At 32.7% G+C, this 23905-nt stretch overlaps 1 pseudogene; it reads left to right on the plus strand.

Moving 5' to 3' along the window:
- Nucleotides 1-1749: 1749 nt before the first annotated feature.
- LOC149575216 (expansin-like A3) lies at nucleotides 1750-22369 on the plus strand (annotated as a pseudogene).
- The last annotated feature ends 1536 nt before the right edge of the window (nucleotides 22370-23905 follow it).

The following is a 23905-nucleotide window of genomic DNA, read 5'->3' on the forward strand; positions in this document are numbered from 1 at the left end:
TGCCTTAAGGCAATACTTTGTATTGATTTGTGCTCTATTAGATAATTAGTATATTGACCAATTAAAATAATTTATTATGTTTTTTTTTAAATAAACATAGTTCTCAAAAATTAAATTATGCAATTCTTAATTTTTCAATTTTTTAAAATTCATTTATCTATCATATCATTGGTCTGTCTTATATGATCGCTTCTTAAAGGATACACAAAATTACTCCTCAAAAGTTTTAATTTTAAGAGTAATTTCCTTTTTTTCCTATTAATAATAATGATTTTCCATAGAAACTTCAAATTTTTCTTATCGATAACAATGACTTTTGTTAGAATTTTTTCTTGTAGCTATAATGATTGTGTGCATCATAATCCAATCTAAGTTTTCTTTAAAAGCCTAATGTGAGTACTACTTGAAAACTATTTGCACAATTTGTATCTTGTGCTAAACATAGGTTAGGGTTATTTGTTGAATTGTAGAAATTAAACAAAAGTTTGGACGATAGTGTAAGGATTTTAATTAGTCAATGTCATTTTGTAGATAATTTACCCTTCTATGGACCTCTGCAAAGAACAAAATTTTGGCCACTTAGTAAATCCACTATGTAGAATACTATTTTTCTAGTCTTTGAATATATTGACTTTTTAAAATAATTTTGCTTCTATATGTTCTTTCTTATTTTCCATTATCCCTCTTTTGAGATAGTATATTAAGGTTTTTTTTTTTTTTATGGAGGTCAGCTTTTTTACCTAGCCTCTTTGGTTAAGAACCAAGGACTGACATGTTGCATAATCTTTGTGATATTTTTATATTTGATTATGTACTCTAAATCTCATAAAAATTATGCACAAACTATTTGATTGATGTTGCACTCCACATCGTTGGGATCCTCATAGGGTGGAAAATTTGAATGGAATAAGCTATTTTTCCTACACTGACACAATAATGCCTTGAAAGAAAGAATTTTCTCTAAGGAAATGCACATTCAATATTTAGAAGAAACACACAAACATTTGTTCATAAGTCTAGACAATCTCAATCTCAGCCTTAGGGAATTGAACTGGAATCAAAATCAACAAATTCCTAAAAAATTTAGTTCAGTTTGGGTGCACCAGATAAAAATTGGGAGTCAAATTTGTATTCCCATTTTGAACCCAAAATGAGGGTTCAATATTCCACTTAAATATATGGAATTAGAATTGGCAATTCCAATTCTCATTTCCCTTTATATTATTTGATCAAAATTTCAAGTCCTCTTAATCGATTACAAATGAAAGCATTAGGAATTCTTTATTTTTTTAGTGATGCCTTTGTTCCAAAGAAAAAAAATCTAATGTTACCTATGTTGATGCCACCTTTAAAATTCATCAATAGTAATATAGAAGATGAGTGGGTAAAAAAACTTACCTACTACTCTGAATGCTCTACATAGTTCAAATCAAAAGCACAAGTTGTTCACCATCAAGAGCAAAGAGTTTCGTCAAGCAATAGGAATTTACCACCTTGGCTTCTGCAATGTACAAAAAATATAGAAATTGATCCTATGAACTGTTGTTATGTGGAGCCTGTTGGTGTTTTATTGGACTATTGGGTACTCTAAACCCAATATCAGGATGCATAAGATTAAAACAAGCCTAAGGATTAGCTAAGTCCTACTTTCAACAAGGTTAATCTCATCTATGAACGAACTTCAATAGAGTACACAAGACTCTCTGCACTTTAAGCTCTATAGGGCCAAGGCGGGTGCACCTCGAGGATATGAAGGTAATTGGTTACAAAATTTTCTCTCTTCACACATTTACTCATTTATACTTCTTCTTTCAAACCTACCCCTTATAGAAGATTATGGTCACAAATTCTTCTTGGATTTGCAAATGGACTCTCTAATCATAAGAGCTAGTTATAACTAGAAGGAAAACTATTACAAACAAGTGTTGACCAAAAAATTTAATTCTTCAATTATATAAAATGAGAAAATGATTTTGATTGATATACTTATTTTGCAATTATAAGACCCATCAACTTGAAACTGATATCAATTGATCAATGCCTTATCCATTGTCATATAGAGTCAAAATCAACAACCTTAGACCTATTTAACTAACTTTAAATTAGATATCAATACTGAAATTTGAACTTCATTCTTATCATATCCTTCTCATATATCCAAAACCCTACCACTTACTAAAAGTGATTACTTAATTGTTTGAATCAAGAGAAATCGATCAGAGATACACAATTCATCCAAAATGTATTAAATTGAAAGAATGTTATTCATTTCAATCTCAAGACAATATATACACCAAAAAAGAGACAAACCTCAAATACACAAATATGCAGATTTTCCTTTTGTATTACTTTCTTTTAAAATGAGCACAATATTGATATGGACTCAAAATATAACTTAGAACTTGACAACCAAACCATTCATATGCATTATAGCATCAGGTTTACAAGTCTAAAGATATTCATGTATAATCAACAAAATTGGATGGACTGTAAAAATGACATAGAACAACAAAATCTATAGACTTTTGACCCCAGCTCCACATCCTAGAAATCCTTAAATAGGATTGCAACTAGCTATAGATGGGAGGACCTGTCAAATCTGATTGAAAAGAAAAAAACCATACAAAGATTGTAGAAGATATTGCATTTATCATGGTGTGTATCAAAATTAGGACAACAACCACTAAATTGGTATGGCGACATTCACTATAGGAGTTATACATTTAATTATGATTTTCCTCTATTGCCTTGATCATCAAAACTTCGGTTGCCTCAATTGTCAGGGTTATCAATTCTCCAATCAAGATAGCAACTTTTTCTTGATAAGCTACCCAATGTATAAGATTTCATAAAAAATCTCTTTACTCCAACTGAAGATCAGATCCAATTAGATCATGAACTCTGAGCATTGGCACTTCTTCTTTATGTTTATCTAGTTCTAATTTGTCCCTACAAAATTTCCATCAGCCTTAGTCAAAACCTTGATTGCTGCCAAATGATATCCATGTGCACAACACTTCATAAACACTTTTGTTTGACCTTTAAACCTTCCTACAATGTCCCACATGTCAGCTTTGGATTTATCTATCTTTTCTTCTAGATTTACTATCTGGGCCCACTAGGACATGTGCCTCATGTCATTTCCCCACTTTGGCTATCTTTTGTGCATCTTCAAAATGTGAAAATATGACAATCGTTGATCCACATCTAATCAATGGCTTAAGCACAACTGCAAACCTATGACCCTTGTCTAAACTCACAACCAATCAAGGGCTACCCATATGCCACATTACCTAACACTAAAATGCCATATCATCCTTTTTATCCATATGGTGGCCAGTCGCAACTCTGCAACTATAACTCAAGGTTACCCTTTAACTCCTACAAACATGTGATCCAGAGCATTTCTAATTTTTGTGACTAAAACCCAACTTAACCTCTTATTTCAGTGACTACAAGACAAGGATTTTAATTAGTCACCATTTTGCAACTTAACCTTATCCTTGAATTTTTTGACCCATGATCATGCAATCAACTGTATCCTTCTTTGGTCACCACATCAAACTCAAAAGTTTTAACTCAATTTTAACCTTTACAACTGCGTGACAAGGAAATCACCATATCACAACCTTAACCATAGTTTGTGCCTAACCCATTATGACCATGAGACAAAGAAAACCTTAACTATTTCTAAACCATGGACCAACCTATACACGTGGTGCAAGGGCATATCCCCACTTCCCTTAAACTTCTTTCATCTTCATAATGTAGGTATACACCTATTGTAGATCTTGGACAATCTAACAGTAGCAGTTAAAATAAAACATCAACCTATATAGTATTGAACTAAAAAGGGGACCTGCCAGGATAGGTGGTAGTCAGTTGCACCTTCATGTTGGAATTACATTAGGAAAGATAAACTCTGAGAGGGTGGTGTGAATCAGTGCTTTAAACTTTAGCCCATAAAAATATTCATGATACATCCATCTCTATATTCAATACGTAATCTGAAATACCATATAAAGTATGATCTGAAATACCATATAAAGTATGTAAACATGTAACCATTCACAAATGTATGACACTATATATGATTACTAGAAACCATCCAATGAGATGGTAAAATTGGGGTGGGGATGACACCCACAAATATTCACTACTATAGTAATAAAGTGTATCCAATGAAGGTTACAATATTTGATCATGAAACATGATCTACCCTGTGAAAGGTTTGCCCTGTTAAAAGCTTACAAAGATAATTAGGTCTTACCCTATTAAAGGATTTCAACACCCTGTTAGAAGTGTGCCTTATTAAAGGACTTCAAATCACAATTAAATAAGCACCTTGTTAGAGGATTTCAATATAGCCTATTAGGATTGCTCTGTTAAGAGATTTAACTGATTCACCTATTAGAATGTCTTAGCAATGATCCTGTGATTAGCACTCTATTATTTGATGTCAGATCACCTCTATACTAATGTGTGCTTGATCCTTCTTGATTAGATGTCTCTCTGTTATTCACTGTTTCCTTCCTCTATTCTCCTTTAATTGATTCTGCAATGTAATTTCAAATCATAATACCTTGGTCACCATGAATGTCATGTTTGTGCATGCAAACACTCCTCTCTTTTTTACAATCCTAGAAAAAGTTTAGGGTTTGTTCTCCTTAAGAAGACCTAGGTGACTTAGGGTTAGGTATGAATCAATGGCTATGATTCATCCATATTACCACTTAAACCTTCCCTTCACCTAATTGAATGCATGTAGTACATAGGGATTCCCACTTAAGATTCATCCTTATCAACAAAAGATCATAAAATTTAATCCTTAAGTCAGCTCAAAATGGTTTACATAGTAGTTTGTGCCAATACAAAAAATTTATGTCAAAACTGTGTTACTCGGCATCTCAAGTCCCTGGTGCTTGACACTAACTATGACTTCAATGTTGTCACTCGACATCTAAATGACTCTCGGCATGCACTACTTTCTTAGCAACTTAATCACTTGGCACATACTATCTGCTTAGCACTTGAATGACTCAAAATATGGGTGACTCAGCACCTACATTTACTTGACATGCTTTAACTTATATGTTGTGCTTGGCATATGTTACTTGTTCGGCATGAATTGGGTAAATGACTTAAGTGTATAGACACTCACTTTTCAAAACCAATCCAATATTAACAATCTCCCCCTTTGACATGAGTGTCAAAAACACTTGGTCATACAATAATAATCTTATTCTTACAAGCATAACATAGATGTCTATTTGGATTCTACACAAAATTTCAAAATATCAAAATTTTGCAACATGACTTATATGTCAAAATTTTATAACTCCCCCTGAGTTGTTTAATTTATTTTGTACTATTCTCTATATATCAAAATCTTTCTCCTGTTGAGTAGATTTGCATCAACTAGTAGTCTTTCTTTTCTTTTGTCTAAACTAATTTTACATCTTGTTGTTCTCTTACTCCTTCTTTGTGTCTTACTCCCTCTTTGGTATAGATATCTCTTTGTTCTACTTTCTTGTTCTCCCCCATTGGCTCCCCTGTTGCACTTACTCCCTCTTTTTGACACTAATGTCAATGGGTTATACACCTATAGTATAGTTGTCCAAAAAATATTTATGGACCTCATGTATAATTTTAAGAGCAGCATCCCAATTATCATAAGCTACCTCCAAAGACTTAGGATGGCTAGCTCGACAACAAGGTGGACTAAGCTATCTAATGTAGAAAGATTGGGGTCTTTCTTCATAACTATTTCTACATAGCCTAGTTCCTTGTGTAAAATCTCCATGTGAGGAATCAATGTTGACTAGATGCTAATTAGTTTAGCCCTTATGTTGGTTGCATCTTCTTGTAATGATGCTAACTGACTCTAGGATTACAAGAGGGTCCTAAAGTGTTTCTCACTTTGAGTTAGAGACTTGGGCAATGTTGCACAAGATGGTTGTATTTGGCTCTCCAAACTCAAGATGTGATTACTTACCTCTTGTGTGAAGTGTGTAGGATTACACAGTTTGATGTATAAAGATTAAATACTCTCTAGTACCTTCTTCACACTCTCTATCTTGGTTGCTAGCTCAACTTGTGTGAATGTAATACCACTAGATATCTTCGCATTTACCTTGTTTTGAAACTTCTTTTCATATCATTCTAATAGTTTGACATTAGCATCCAGGTTTGTGTCACTAACTCTTTCCACTATATTGGTCAAATTTTCAATGATGGGTTTTGTTTCATCTAGAGTAGGCAGACTGAATACATATAAGAAAATCTCTATGATATCAATCAAAGCTTTCTTCTACCTATGTTCCCTTTTGAATAGTTATTGATGTTTCTTCTTTGCATGGCCTCTTGTAATATACGCATCTGCTCCATTGTGATTATTGCATAATCAAATTTAGGAAATATAATATCTTCCTTTAGTGCTCTATTTTCACATAGTTTCCCATATACTTCTCTGATTTCCATGTATCCTATGCTTCCAATCTTGCATGTATAACAATTCCTAACATCTTGAATCATCAATACTTGTGGTGGTATCATGGATAATGCACCGGAGGGATCCTACTTATAAGCTATATCTAGGATAGCCTTGAAAATAAGCTGTTTAAGTTTATTGCTAATCAATTGAACATTTAAAACCTCTTTTCCCTCTACACCTTTTGCTTTAGAAGAACTAGATGTCATTTCATGCATCAAGGGCTTGCAAATTTTAAAACTGCATAGCTTGGCACATGGTAAATACCTTATAAGTCCTGTTGAAATGGTGTCGAATAGCCATTTAAATCTCCTGCAATCACTCAGATCAAATTCTCTAGATTGCCTTTAGCTCTTCATGTTCTCCTTCAAATTTGAATGATGTTAAATGAGCAAAAATTGATCAAATAGCCCTTAAAACACTGCATTTATTAATGCTAAGTGCTTACACAGTTGTTTGGCATCAATTAAAATTCTGGCTCACTTGGCATCCACGTGTCTTTCCATATGCTTAGCAACCATTACGAGGTCAACCTCAACTAACAAATTTTGTTAGCTCAACTACCACTAACATTTCACTCGGCAACCATATGAAATTTTTCTTTCATGCTTAGCAATAACATGAAAAATTGACAGCTTAAAGATTTATCCTTGACTTCTAGCAACACTTTGCATCTTTATTTATGCATATGTGATCTTTTCAAAACTAAATCCTTGGAACTGATGTATGGCATATCTTTTAAATATCAATCACACATACCTCTTGATTTCTTAAATTGATGAGGTGTGATCACCTAACCCATTGGGTGAAGTGATCCTAGCATCTACACTTGATGTGCTACAATCTTCCTTTCTCTTCCATGTATTGTTCATCTCATTTTTGAAATTTTCAATATTTGCCTTGCCTTTACCTTTGTTGAACTCACAACTTGGTGCCTTTGACCTTGTTGGACAATATCTGCTGATGTGACTCATCTTCAAATAACTAAAACGTGTGATTTGACTCAACCACTTTTTGTAATCACTTCTGAAATGTGTTCTAATACAATTCTCAAGAATATGTCCATACTCTTGACAATGGTGACAACTATACCTTATATTATAATTCCAATTATAAGAGTTACCATTGTTATTTACCTTTTTCTGCTTGTTTGATGACCACTTGGGTTTGGATCTACATTCAAAATCTCTATGTCCATACTTATGATAGTTATAATAGTATCCTTTAAATATTTGAGTGTGCATGGTCTTGGTTCTGCATTCATGTGCCTGATGACCTTGTTTGTTGCACTTGTGACAATGACCCATGTCTTTCTGCTTAACATTCTAATTTACAATCTTGCTCCTACAAGCATTAGCAATATGTCCTATCTTTCCACAATTATGACAAGTAGGTTTGGAGTTCTTACCTTTTTTACTACTTTCTTTAGCTTTTTTGGATGATTCTCCTTCAATAATAGTGTATCCTAGTCCAGATGTATCATTGTTAGATCTAGGAGATCTCATCAATTATTCAAAGTACTTGATGGCTTGGTTTATTGAAACTTTCAACAAACTCATATTCCCTTTTCAAATCATTGCTCAACTGTTCATTTTGCAACTTTAGTGTTGTGATTTCAATATCCTTGGCATTCAGTTCATGATTTGCAATCATCATTTAACCCAAGGTTTGTAAGTGCATGTTAGCAATCCTAGTTAGCTTTGATGATCTCTCTTCTAGTCTACTAGTCAAAACTCTTTTGTCATCTTCAATCATGACTTTATCTTCCATAGCTTTCTTTTTCTTTTCAGTCACCTCACATAGTAATATGGCTTGTGATTCTTGCTCTATCTTAAGATTTTTGATCTCTTCAACTAGGGTTCTATTATTTTTCATTAGTTCTACAACTATTGCATCAAATTTATTGGACTCTCCATTTGCAAATAGCTTAGTACTGTCCATCTCTTGGTATTGTGTGTCATTCTCCTCAATAGGAATTTCCTTCCTTCTTCTGAATGATTTCTTTAGATCTTCTCTTACTTCATTCAACTGATGTATTGTATCTCAATCTTCTGGTTCTCAATAATCTTTCCTAGCTTTTAGACTCCCATTTTCTAGATATTTCCTCAAAGTTGTTAGGCTTTGCTTTTAGAGAACTTGGCTCTGATACCAATTGGTTGAATTATAATAGGAAAGGTAAACTCTAGGGGCATGAATCAATGCTTTAAACTTTAACTCATAAAAATATTCACCATACATCCATCTCTCAATTCAAGAAGTAATTTAAAATATCATATAAAGCATATACATCTAAAGTATGTAAACAAGTAAGCATTTGCACATGTATGACACTAGATATGATTACCTAGAAACCCTACAATGAGAAGGTAAAACTAGGGTGGGGATGAGACCCACAAATCTTCACTATTGCAGTAATAAATTGTATCTAATGAAGGTTACAATGTTTGATCATGAAACATGATCTACCCTATGAAAGGTTTTCCCTATTAAAATCTTACAAATACTGTTAAGTCTTACCCTATTAAAGTATTTCAATACCTTGTTACAAGTGTGTCTGATTAAAGGACTTCAACTCACAATTAAGTAAGCACATTGTTAGAGGATTTTAATATAGTTTGTTTGTTAAGAGATTTAACTAATTCACCGGTTAGAATGTCTCAGAAATGACCCTATGATTAGCACTTTGTTACTTGATATCATATCATCTCTATACAGATGTGTACTCGATCCTTCTTGATCAGATGTCTCTATGTTGTTCACTATTTCCTTCCTTGTTCTCCTTTAACTGATTTTGCTATATAACTTCAAATCATAATACCTTGGTCACCATTAATGTCATGTTTGTGCATGCAAACTCTCCTTCTCTCTTTTTGATCATCCCATAAAAATTTTAGGGTTTGTCCTCCTTAAGAAGACCTAGGTGACTTAGGGTTAAGTATGAATCAACAATTGTTATTTACCCATATTTTTTCTTAAACCTTCCCTTTACCTAATTGGATGCATGTAATACATTTGTCCTTATCAACAAAAGATCTTAAATTAATCCTTAAGTTGGCTCAAACATGGTTTACATAGTAGTTTGTGCCAATACAAATACCTATTTTAAAATTGTGTTACTCGGCATCTGAAGTCCATGGTGCTTGGCACTAACTATGACTTCAATGTTGTCACTTAGCATCTAAATGACTAGACATGCACTGCTTGCTTGGAAACTAAATCACTCGGCATATACTATCTACTCGACACTTGAGTGACTTGGCATATGAGTGACTCGGGACTCACATTTACTCGGCATGCTCTAACTTATATGTTGTGCTCAGCATATGTTACTTGTTTGGCATGAACTAAGTAAATAACTTAAGTTTATAGACACTCACTTGTCAAAAGTAATCTGAGATTAACACTATGGGACTAAAAACCCTTATCTTCATGAAAGCCTTGCGACTACATGAACAAATTGCAAACAAACTATTTAACCATTGTCACCCAATCACAACATAAGATGTAACTCTTTCTTTTAAACCACAAAGCCATGACCCCAAAGATCATAACCATTTCACTTGGTCGCACCACAAACCACAGAAAGGTTGTAACTGTCATGACACTATGAACAAGGAATGAAACAATTATCACATAGTCGCTTTCCAAAACTTGACATAATATTTTACTTAGGCAACCATGTGATCAAGTCCATCACCAACTGCTTCACTCAGTCACAATTTGAGAAGAGCCTCAGTGCCTATCTGCCACAAATTAGTGACCAAAGGAAAATAACTACCTCATCGGGTCATGTCATTTGATGCTACAGTTTGATGAAGAGCCTCGACCTTGTGACTAACTTTAGTTGCCTAGTTGCACACTTAAGATCCCATGAGCTCTCATCAAAAGAAAAAGGTTAGCATAAAGTGTCAACCTTAGAGGTTGTTTGAAAATTTAAAATTTTGAAGAGTGGAGGCTTTAAAAAAAGGGTTTGCTAGGGTAAAATGTTTTCATGAAAATTTAGGGAAAGCCTAGGTAATTGACATAGCTAAAGAATATCAAAATGAGGGTTTCACCAGAGGATGAAAATAGGCTGCAATTAATCCCAACTACTCAACCAAAATACTTTCACAACAAAAAAATTGGACATTAAGCCTAGTGAAAATGAGGACTAACAAAGCCTAATCAGAGTTGGAGGTTTATTCGATGCACTTTCTCCTCAGATTATTTCTACAAGGGTTTTGGGGTAGTGCCCCTAAGACAAGGTCAAGGGGTAGTGCCCCAGGTGTGCTCCCTATCGCAGTACATGTTGGGGTCGAGGGGCAATGCCCTTGCAGGAGTTTTTGTGGGTAGCACCCCCAAAGCTGAAAATTACCTTACATTGTAAAAGGCATCAGCTATAATTTTTCTATTGTGTGACTTATTTAAGCCCTAATTTTGTAAGTGGTAAAAATCTAGTATAAAAAGGCTTAGGGTTAAGGATTTCATAATGTATTGTGATATTGTAGCTTCTTGTAGTGGTATGGAGTTGTAAGGGATTGCAGATTGTAATCAATGGATAGTAATAATATTTTACTAGATTTTTTGTTGGTGGACGTAGTTTAAGGATTGGATGAACCGCGATAATTCTTGGTGTCTAGTGTTCTCTTCTATGTCATCTATTATTTTCTGATATTGGTTATATTTGCATGTAACTGTTATTTTTTTCTATGGTTAATCCTAACACGAACCAAGTAAACTAATCAAGTTTTCATACACTTACTTCCATTCAACCATGTAGAATAGAAGTCATAGTTATCAAATGTGGGTGTTTCATAAGGGCATATGCACCAAGATGGTGTGCAAAAAAGTTGACAAAAAAAAATGTTGAAAAAGTAGACATAACACAATCATGTTATGTGTACTTTCAATCAAATTTCAAAATGGGCCTTGGCTCATTACTGAACCAAGAAAAAAATATTAAAAATTTTGAACTTTTACATAATGTGATCACGTTATGCTTAACAAAATTTGATTGCATTTTTAAGAACTCAAAGCATTGCTTCTAGTTCTCCATAACTCCATTGGGTTATGAAGAGCTAGAAGCAATGAGAGTGAGATATACAGAGAGAGGAGGAGGGTGAGGGAGATACAAGGGAGGAGGGTGTGTGTGTGTGTGTGTGTGTGTGTGTGTGTGTGTGTGTGTGTGAGAGAGAGAGAGAGGAATGATAGAGTTCATATTGCTCTATGGATTTCATAGCACTTGTCACTTCTCTATCTAGAATTTTTATTTTTGAGTGTATGTGCACTGAAGACCTTAAATCACTACTTTAGCTACTAATTGATGGTGAGTATTCATCATCATCATCATCTAATATAGGCTCACATGCATACCTTACTTCTTTCCTTTGTTACTTTCCCCTTTCTAGCTCTTTAGGTCATTATTTGTAACTTTTGTTATGGGTTCAAGAAGCTCTTCCCACTCCTTTCCATTAACTAGGTAGGCTTTGTCTCTTAACAATTTATAGTAATATGTGTTGACAATTTATTTTAAGACTAAAATTATTAAATATTCAAAAATCAATTGAAACTTTTATATCTTGTGCAGATAAGATGCACTAATCATGAGATTTGTAGGACTCGAGAGTAAATGTTCTGATTTCAAACTTCCCTGAAAACACTCAGACGAATTTTATGGTTCCCAATGACACTTTTTCAAAATTGGCACAACCCACAAAATCTTCTAAGCTTTTGAAGATGGGCATTGTGGATATTGAGTACAAATGGTGGGTAATTGGCATTAGTTATATCGATAAGTAGGGGATATTTTCTATAGAAAATTATATTTGTTATATTGCTATCAAGATTCAACACTCATTCAGCCATGTTTTTGTTAGAGTAAAAGGTTAATTTAATTTAATTTAATAAATAACTTTTGCTCCCTTCTTAAGATTTCCCTTTATGCACTTGTATTTCCATTTAATAATTAATTAGTAATTATTAAATGACATTTACCTCTTAGGGTTTCCCTTTTAGGTTTTTGATCTCCTTCATAAGGATTGATTGGTTGTAAATTCATTCATTTTGTTTTGCACAAGTAAATAAAATCTTCTTGTTTATTGAGCAAACCCTTCTCTCTCTCTCTCTCTTCCTTTCTTACTTCCTTGTAACAAGTTATTTGCATGCTGGATATCTAGAGATATATGAATTTTTTTACCATCAAATTCTACATGGTATCAAAGCCTTTCCTATTGCTGCCTGTTCTTGTTTGAATAAAAAGAAGAATGAGGGTTTAACATAACAGACCTAGCATTTTTAAGGTATTTTCTATGCAAATAGGGGGTTCTATGATTTTTTAGATCACTTTGAAGCCAAACCAACCTCACGATTGGATTCAAAAGGTGTCAAAACCCCAATTTTCATATAAAGTTTGTCAATTTTGTACAATGTTGACCTGGAAGGCAAAATTATTTTGCATAACAAGGTCGTACGGCCTTTGCATGCACTTCGAGATAGAGATTTTTGTAAAAAATCACAAAAAAAGAAAAAGTGGTCTTTTTTTACTACAAAAAAAACAAATGCAGTCTTTTTTTACCACAGTAGTTAGATTTACTGCAGCGACCACTGCCACAGTCTCCTAAACATAGCAGAATCACCATAGTCATCACCAAGGGCCAACTGCTTTGACCACTGCATAGCCACCACCATCTCGCCACCATCGTTGCCCGCTGCAAGCCACCACCACTACACCTAGCCTCCACTTCCCATTTTGTGGTTATATAGAGGGCCAGGGAGCTTATCTTTAGCTCCTATTCAAAAAATTTAAAGAGTTTTGCAATTGTTTTCCCTTCCAGAGGCCCTGTCAGTTGTTTGGCTCCAACTTGAGCATACAGGGTTCTTTTTTCAATCTGAAGGAAGAACTAGAAAGTTGATTGAGAGAAAGAGACAATGGTATAGGTATTTTTTGGATTTTTTTCTAGTTTGGTACCCTTTTTGTGCTTGAAGTCTAATAATGTCTTCACACTTCCAAGGGCCTAACAAAGAAGGCAAAGAAGAAAAGAAGCATGATGAGTTCAAAGGAAAGAAAGATTTCAAAAGCTACAAAGACTACAAGGATAAAGGTAAGAAATCTTGTTACATGGCTAAATACTTCAATAGTATTGATGAAGATGAAATAGTTTACATTGTTGTAAAAGATGAATCAAATGATGAAAATGATAAGATGGCCCTCATTTCTCATATTAGCAAAAATGACACATGGATTATTTATAGTGGTTGTTCTCACCATATGATTGGTGATAAGTCTAAATTTGAGCACTTGGCACACTATGATGGTGGGAGTGTCAAATTTGGAAATGAGGAACCTTGTTATGTAATAGGAAAAGGTTGCATTACATTGACTGATGAACTCAGATGTGACAATGTTTATTGGGTTGAAGGACTGAAACACAATCTACTTAGTGTGGCACAATTGAATAGCATTGGATTCAAGGTAGAATCTATGAATGGAAAGGCCAAGTTGGTGGATGGGAAAGGAAATTTGGTTGGGACTAGCAATCAAACAAAAAGTAATCTATTCTTTCTAGATCTAACTGAAAGTTCATGTTTCCTAGCTCAAATAGAGGAAAGTTGATTATGGCATAAAAGTTTGTGTCATGTGAATTTTGATAACCTAGTCAATATAAGAAAGAACAAAAGAGTGAGAAGCATTCCTAGTCTAAAAGAAACTTGATATGGGGATATCCAAAAATTGTCAAATTGGGAAGATGGGAAAGACAAGTTTCAAAAGCAAGAACTATCACTCTGAAGAAGTTATGGAGCTAGTTCATATAGATCTTTGTGGACCCATTGGCATAGAAAGCTATTGTGGAGATAAGTACTTTATTTTATTTGTTGATGATTATTCTAGGATGATGACAGTTATTTACCTAAAAGATAAATCTAAAGCCTTTCAAAAATTCAAGTGGTATCTGGCTAGATTGGAGAAAGAAACAAGAAAGAAACTAAAGTGTCTAAGGTCAGATAGAGGAGGAGAATTCATCTCGAATGAATTCAATGAAATAGGAATCAAAATATAGGTATCTACAACTAGTACACCTCAGCAGAATGGCATAGCCAAAAGAAGAAATATATCTATTATGGACTGTGCAAGAACACTAATAATAGAGAAAAATGTTGTAATCAAATACTGGAAGGAAGCAATCAACACAATAGTTGATATTTCCAACATCATTTGGTTCAAACAATTATTGTCAAGTATGAAGGAAGAAATCAAGGATCCAATAGTTGTCTTCTATGATAACACTAGTGCAATCAACATTTCAAAGAATCCAGTGATGCATACCAAGACTAAACACAATGCAATAAAATATCATTTTCTGAGAGAATTAGTGAAAGAAAAAGAGGTGAGATTGGAATATATGAATACAAAAGAACAAATTGTAGACATATTCACTAAGCCATTACCTAAGGATGCATTCTTGTATCTAAGAGGTGAGCTAGGGGTCATTCCCCTATCTGAAGCTCACTAATCAAATTTTAGTGGTGCATCAACTGAGCAATTGCAGATTAGTCGAGTTGATGCAATATTATTAGAGTAGATTGCATATGAATTGGTACATCAGGTATATGGAATATCCATTGATTGTTTTCTTTTTCATGAGATGGAAAAGAGGGAGATATTATTGTCATAGTAGAGAAATTGAGAAATTTTGTATCAATAAAGAAGGAGAGTTTTCTGTCAGAGGGAGAAAATGCAGTTAGAGAAATCAAAGAATTATTCCAGATGAGAGATTGATGTTAGAGGGAGTTCTCATGGATGAGAATTAGAATTAAACTAATGATATTATCCTTACTTCTATTTTCTCTAAAATTTCATTGTACTATGACATGTTGTGTTGCTATCAAAGCCAAAGAGGGAGATTGTTGAAAAAATTATTCAATTGTATGTTGTCTTTGGTGCTACACAAAATGTCAAGCCTTACCAAGAAAGTCAGTGACTATTGAGCTTACTTGGGCATTAAAGATAGTTTCCTATGTATGTTGAGTGTTCCAGTTATAACCAAGTTCAAAGTTTGTTCTTTCCAAGCTCACTCGGGCATTGAAGGAAGATCTTGTATTATCTGAGTTTACTTGGTTACCAAAGGAAAGTTAGCATGGATCTTGTGTTGACCGAGTTGGGTTGGTTAATGAAGAGTTTCTCTAAGTTGACCAAGTACTCAATTCTATATTAGTTGACTGACAACATATTGAGTCTAACAAATTTATTGGCTAATGCTAGCCAACTTAAGAGATTAAAATTGTTTAATTAAAAGTATATTCAAGATGACTTCACAATATTATTCATATAAGGTCAAGTTTAGGATTGAAGATAGAAAGCATGAGATAGAAGAAGATGAATTAAGGAAGTGAATTGGAAGGATATATGCAAGAGGACATAGTATCTGAGTTGACCAAGATGTAAAGAACATTCTAGTCAAAGAGGATCAAGTAATCAAGCTAGAACAAAGATCTAAAATCAGCCAAGACAGTTGCATCAGCAATCAGGTCAAGTCATTTTTACTCTCTAATTATTGTAGTAGTGAATCAAATCTCCTAATAGAGTTATCCTAATAGCTATTTGGTAAATCCTCTAACAACATGGCATTTCTAGATTTAAGTTTCTGAAGACCTCTAACAAGGCCACTCCTAACATGGTGAATTAAGTCCTTTAATAGGGTCACACCTAATAGTTTATTTTGTAACCTTTAACAGGGTTGCATCCTAACAGGGCTCATTTTAAAAGAGTGAAAAATAGTAGCTAGTTAAATCTTAAATCTTGGTGTCTCATGTGTCATTGCTTTATGTTTTTGCAACTAACTTAATTAAGGTTAATCACATTAATATCTGAAGATCTTTTTGCTAACTGAGTGATAGTAATATATTCAATTTGAATAGAGTTACAATAGAATATTTAGTGTTAACCAAGTTATTGATTTTATATTGTGTTGACATCTTAAAGGGACTTTTGGATTTGTTTTCATGGTAACTAATTCACCCCTCCCCTCTTAGTTACTCCTTTCCATTTCTAACGATTTCATGATGTACTTTGTGTTCCATCTTTATCCTCTAACATTCTCTCTATTTATCAAATTACACATTGTGGGATAGGGAAGATAGTTGAGTTTGTATAAGATTTAGTGCACATCAAAGATAGTGAGACATGAAATATTATTGCTACAGGGACTATTTATTATTCTTCCCACCTGTATTCCTTCTCTCATTTCGGTCCACCATCTCCACTATTGGAGACTCACTCTCCTTCTTCATGAGAGACTACTGAGGTGAAGTCAAATCACTTGAACTTATGTGTTGTTCCTGAGATCAAAGTTGTGACTTCTACACCTCCATCTCATGTTCAAATTCCATCCATTGCACAAGATTACTCTTCAACATTTCCTACCATTGTAGCTCTAGTCATTGAGCCACCTATTGTGGTTTTTGAGGATATATTAGAGGACACACATCTCCTCTCAAATGATAGATTCAATACACCTTCACCTCCATTGGAGATTCCATTTTAGGATTCTCATGCATTATCTTTTGAGCATCAACTAGGACTTCTAGCTTCACCTTACATTCAAGGGTTCCATCCTTTTTATTCGCTACCTTTGCTTCTTTAGTATTGGAGCCACAATGCTATGTTCATCGACATAAGGTTTATGTCATTCGGGGGGGTTGTGGAGTCTAAATCCTCTATCATAGGGGGTTTCATTGTACTTATGGTCTTGAGAGAATCTCTTGAGACATATCATTTACACTTTTGAGAGAATCTCTTGAGACATATCATTTACACTTTTTTCTTTGCTATCACTTTTTGGAGTAGGTTTTTTCCTATGTGGTTTTCCATGTTTCTTTGTTTCATAAAGATTTGGTTGTTATTGGGTACCTCATCAGGCCTTGTTGTTAGGACCCAAGTTTTATTTTTGAATTGTTTGTATCTACATTGTTGCTTATCTTATGGGGGGTGTTAGGGTAAAAGGTTAATTTAATTTCATTTATTAAATAACCTTTACTCCCTTATTAAGATTTCCCTTTATATACTTGCATTTCTATTTAATAATTAATTAGTAATTATTAAATGTCATTTACCTCTTAGGGTTTCCCTTTTAGGTTTTCAATCTCCTTCATAAGGATTGATCGGTTGTAAATTCATTCATTCTATTTTGTACAAGTAAATACAATCTTCTTGTTTATTGAGAAAACCCTTATCTCTTTCTACCTTTCTTACTTCCTTGTAACAGGTTATTTGCATGTAAAATATCTAGGGATCTACAAATTTATTCATCATAAAATTCTAAAGACTAAGGCTAGATTCCTAGGCTAAAAGTGTTAAATAGTCAAATTTAAATTATTTTTTTCAAGCTTACTTGTTTGGTTCACATGAACCCATATCTCATGATAATGAATAGAACAATTAGCATTCATTACACCTAGGTGATGTTAGGGACCTCCTAGGAGATCATCCATCCTAGTACCACTCTAACTCAAGCACTAGAACTCACTCATCTCAACACTATTATAACTTAAACACACTTAACTATAAAATTTCTCCATAATTAAACCCACTCTACTTATAACTCATGCAATTTTAAATTCTCACTATTCAACCACACAAGGTCAAAGGGTTGTTTCAATCTTGACCCAATATTTTTTTTGGTAGAAACATATAATAACTAAACATACAATTGAAACAATTTTGGTGTTATAAAGGAAAAAGTGTCATTTGAAAGGAATTATTTCTTTCTTCTTTGATAGAATGTCATGTCCCAATTGAACATATAATCAAATTGAAATTATTTAAATGATTTAGAGAGAAATGGGTCATTTGACAGAATACCATGTGAGTATCCAGGGAAGAACATGATGGTGAAAATAGACAAGATCAGTAGTTACCCATACTTTCTTGAGGTGCAATTTTTGTACCAAGGAGTGTAGACAGATATCATGGGTGTGGATGTTGCTCAAGTTAGAGACAAACATACATATTACCACATCTTCTATTTTATTTAACACTTTTAACTTAAGAATCAAGACTTAGTGTGTGATTTTAAGTAATCCAAAAAGTTATAAATGAGTATGATCAACTAATGAGTAAAATTTGCAAAGTACAGGGGAGAACTTCTAATTGGAAACACGACACACAACTACATCATAATGTGCAGTTTGGATCAACCTCCAGAAGGAGCTTTGTCTTTATGACTACTTGTTATGAAAGGATGGGATTCTTATTTGGTGTTGGCAAAGGAGGTTGTGCTACTGGAAAATTGGAGTGTGTGCTCTGTTTATGACACCAAAGTGTAGATCAATGCAATCAAACAAGAAAATTGTTCTTCCTATGCCACCCTTGATTGGGACCAATCTAAATAGTGGCACATAAGTACATAAATTTCATGATTATGCAATATGTTTTAAATTTATGTTTTATAAGACATTATAGGCTATTATATTAAGTATTTCAATTACTGAGAATGATGGTATGTCATATAAGATCATTCATGATAGTTCAAACTTTTAAAGTTATACTTGGGCTATGTTCCAACACCAATTGAATTTGATAGATTGGGCCCCAACATGGTTCCTAGCATGTGTTTTCTTAACCAAAAGTTACTTGTGGCTTAGATTTATGCCTACTAAAATTTTTGTAGTTTACTTTCTTGGTAGAAATGTCAAGATATCTACGTATTCCAACTTATTTTCATAAAACCAAATTGTTCTGAGTGTCTAGTTTTAAATAATACTTTGCTTTTAAAAAGTAAAAATAAAGTTTTTATAGGATCAATCTAGTAAATAAGGAAGTATAAATAAGTTTAAGGAAAGTATAGAGATAAAATATTTGAATAATATATTGTAAGTTGGTGAGAAAAATGCTCAATAAGTTATTATCTAGTGTGAGATGAGATTTTAGTACCTATTCGATGTCAAATTTGGCAAAAATGTCTCTTTGTTGGTAACTTATTTAAAATTCTATGTTGGGTTTGTATCAAAGGACAAGTTTGTTAGTTTGAGGTGAATTATTAGCTATAAACTTCAACTCAAATTTTAAAATGCATTCAAGCAATTAGTAATGCTTTTGTATACAAATTTCCTTGATATAATATGCAACCCCCTTCAAAAGTTTTTCAACCAACAATATTTAAAAATGTCTTTAAAAATATCGTTACATTACAAGGAATTATTATTTTGACTAATGCGTAGAAATGAAGCAATAGTAAAAATCATAGGAAAAAATCTAAGTGTATATAGTTTATAATCTTTTATCGAATCAAATCAAAATGTGTCACTATTAATTATTTTTTATCTAATGATTCCTTTATGGTCTCTAGATGATGATTTATTCATTTTTTTGGTGATTATAATTAATGCATTTAATATCTTTGAATATTAGTGCATAACACTATGTGAAACATGCAATTAATTGTTGGCAAGTTGGTTAATATGAATGGATACATGTTGTCATTTGATGGAAACATTGTTATTAGTTAACATAGCTTATGATAAGGTTAACAGTTTGGTAAGATTTGATGAAGAAATTGTCTAAAGGTAACTAGGAAAAATTGTCAACAATTGTATAGTTTTAGTTAGCGAGCTTCATTGGAAGTACAAAAAAGTCCACAATTTTGGTATATGGTAGAGAAATGAGTATAGATGTTAATTTTATGTTTTTTAATTTTAATATGTTAGTTGGAGTGAGTTTTTGGTGAATTACATGAAGTGAGTCTGTTATCACAAAACTAGAATATACAATAAAAAATAGATAATTAGACTAACAAATTGAATTGTCTTCAAAATTCAAGAACTTAGTAATGCAGAAAAGAAATTGTAGATGTTTACCCTCACTTAGAAGATTGTGATGACAAGTTTTGGAAACATGTAACACATTTTTTTATTCAAACTAACTGGACAAAGTTTAGGAAAAGGGTATTAAAAAAGACCCTTTTGATGAGCCTATAAAATGTCATATCTATATCCATTTGTTATAACACTTTACCCCATGGTTTTAATATATTTCCAAGCCATTTCCATACATTAACTTGGTTTACGAAGCATTAACTATGATTAATGATTTATTGATTAACAATTGCATCTGTAGCTAATTGATGCTAGATTATGATGATTTATTGTGATAAATGGTTAAAATTGAATAATAATATTCTTGAGGTGGTTAACATGTTGTTTTTGAGTTATTTGAGTCATTCATGCAGCTAAAAAGAAGGAGAAGCAAGTTGACACTTGTCACTATTTAGCAAGTGCAGGAAATGAAGATAAAGTTAAAAGTCAGTTTCAGAATAATAATCATATCTCGCTCAATTCTTAATGAAATTAAGAATGGCTTATGGTTTTGGAAAGCTGAAAACAAGGAGCATAAACTCTTTTGAGAATTTGAGTTGGTTCGAAACAATTAATGAGCACTATAGATCAGAAGTTGGTTGAGGAAAAAGTGGCACATTTTCAAGCAGCATAAAACCACTTTCAGAAAAACAACCATAACTTTCACATTTCTTAATAAAATTTAGATTTTCAAAATGATCTAGAAAGTTGAAAAGGAGGAGCATAACATGGTAAAGTGGTTTGATATAATTCGTAATAATGAAGGAGATCCATGCGTTTGAGTGGACTACTAAAAATGTGGAACTGAAATTCAACACACTTTGTCATTACTTTTGTAATAAGATTCTTCCTTGTTTAAACGAATGATGGAAAACTTGTTAGATTTTTGTTAGGGAGTTAGTAATCTTATATATTCAAAAATTGTAATCAAATATTTGGTAGAGAGGTAGAGAGGTAGATAGATGCAGACATATATGAAAAGTTGTAGTTTGTAGTATACATTTCCTGTAGCCATTACTGTGTAGTTTCTTGCAGCCATTACTGTGTACTTAGATTTATTTTCAGCATTGTTATAATTTATATTTTGCAATGATAGAATAACTTAGAGAGTTTCATGGTGCATATACTTTGCAGACTTGTTTCAAGTATACATCCTCGGGTTGACAATTTAAATGAACCTTCTCTATTAGAAATATAACTGCTCATTTTGGATGTCTAATCCGTGAGTTGTGTTTGTAAACCAAGTTATTGATCTAATTGGGAGGCTATCACCTTTCTCTATATGAAGATATATATGAATATGTTATGATATGATTATGCTATGTAAGCTTTATTTATGATGACATGTGTATGATTTGATGGTTAGAGAAGATGAGAGACTATATAGACATGATTAGATGCAAGGAACACATAAGGACTAATCATATATTGAAGATATCAGTAGAATCAATTTTCATAAAGTATATATATCTGTTGTATAGATTGTATACTAATGTAAGAGAAGTGAGCTCCATTTGTAATAAAAATTCTAACAAGTTCAAGTCCTCTAACAATGACAAATGTAATAAATATATGTAATAGTTTCCTAACATCATGGACAAAACTCTTAATAGAATTTTTTTTATTAGTTACCTGGATACTTTCTTGTCGTGTAATTTCTATACCAAGGAGGGAAGACAGATATCATGGGCATGGATATTTCTCAAGTTAGAGATAAAAACTCTTATCACAGTGTCTTATACTCTAAAAGTTAGAGATGAGTATGTAGTAATGAGTTAAATTTTCAGAGTGTAGGCGGGAACTTCTAAATGGAAACACTTGGTATACAACTTCAGCGCAACGTGGAGTTTGGATTAGATGCCAAAAGGAGATTAGTCTTTATAGCTACTTGTTATGAAAGGATACAATTATTATTTGGGGTTGGCCAAGGAGGTCATATTGCTGGTGAATTGGAGTGTGCACTCTGTTTATGGCACCAGAGTGTAGATCAACTCAATCAAACAAGAGAATTGTTCTTCTTGTGCCACCCTACATTGGGACCAATCTGAATAGTGGCATACAAGTACATAAATTTCAAGATTAGGCAATATGCTTTAAATTTCTATTTTAAAAGTATTCATGCAGGGTGAAAACTAATTTTAGTTAGTGAGAAGAATGGTATGTTATGAAGGTCCAAACTTTTTAAGGTACATTTGGTCCACGTTTAAGTGCTAATTGAATTTGATAGATTGGTTCCAAACACGTGTACTTAATCAAAAGTTATTATTTGTTTAGATATGTGTTTACTCAAATTGTTGTAGATTACTCTCTTGATAGAAATGTCAATATCGTGTATTTCAACTTGTTTTCGTGAAACTAAAATGTTCTGATTGTCTAGTTTCAAATGATGCTTTAAAAAAAAAAAAAAACATGAAGTTTTTACTTGGATCAATCTAGTAAACATTGGAAGTATAAATTAGTTTAAGGTGAGTATAGTCATGAAATATTTGAATAATAAATGGTAAGTTAGTGAATTAAATGCTCAAGGAGTTAGTATCTAGTTTGAGATTAAAATTATTACTAAAAGAACGAGATTTTAGAATCTATTTGATATCAAATTTGGAAAAAAGCTTCTTTGTCAATGACTTATTAGTACTTGCCATAAGGCAATACTATTGTATTGATTTGTGCTCTATTAGACAATTAGTATATTGACCAATAAAAATAATTTATTATGCTCTTTTTTAAATAAACATAGTTTTACAAAAGTATAATTATGCAATTCTTAATTTTTTTATTTTTTAAAATTCATTTACCTACCATATCATTGGTCAAAACCAATATGTCTTATGAGGTTGATTCTTAACAAATGCACAAAATTAGTCCTCAAAGTTTTGATTTTAATTGCAGTTTCCATTTATTTCCCATTAATAACAATGATTTTCCATAGAAAATTATAATTTTTCTTATGGATAACAATGATTTTTGTTAGAAACTTTTTTGAGCTATCTATAATGATTGTGCACATCATAATCCAATCTAATTTTTCTTTAAAAGTCTAATGTGAGGACTACTTGCAAACTATTTGCACAATTTGTATCTTGTGCTAAACATAGGTTATGTTAGAGTAAAGTGTTAATTTAATTTCATTTATTAAATCTGCTTTATTCCCTTCTTAAGATTTCTCTTTGTGTACCTTTTGCATCTCTATTTAATAATTAATTAGTAATTATTAAATAGTTTTTTCCTTTTAGGTTACCTTTTTTTGGGTTTCGATTTCCTTTTATAAGGATTGATCTTTTGTAATTATCTTACATCTTTTTTATTTTTAAGAATACAATTTGCATATTTTTAGTGCAAAACCCTTGCCTCCTCTCATCTGTCTCTTCTGTGACAACTTTTTTACATGCATGTATTTGAGGGCTCTATGGATTTGTATTGATCAAATCCTTCATGGTATTAGAGCCAAATCTATTGTAGCCTATTCATTATTTGGAGAAAAAGGAGAATGCGGGTTCGATAGAATAGATATAGAATTTTTTATGTATTTTGGTGAAAACAGGGGGGTCTCTAATATTTGGAGCAAGTTGAGGCCAAACAAACATCATG

This window comes from Cupressus sempervirens, chromosome 2, assembly GCF_028749045.1.
Source record: "Cupressus sempervirens isolate cs-2001-9-10 chromosome 2, ASM2874904v1, whole genome shotgun sequence".
Taxonomy (NCBI): Eukaryota; Viridiplantae; Streptophyta; class Pinopsida; order Cupressales; family Cupressaceae; genus Cupressus; species Cupressus sempervirens.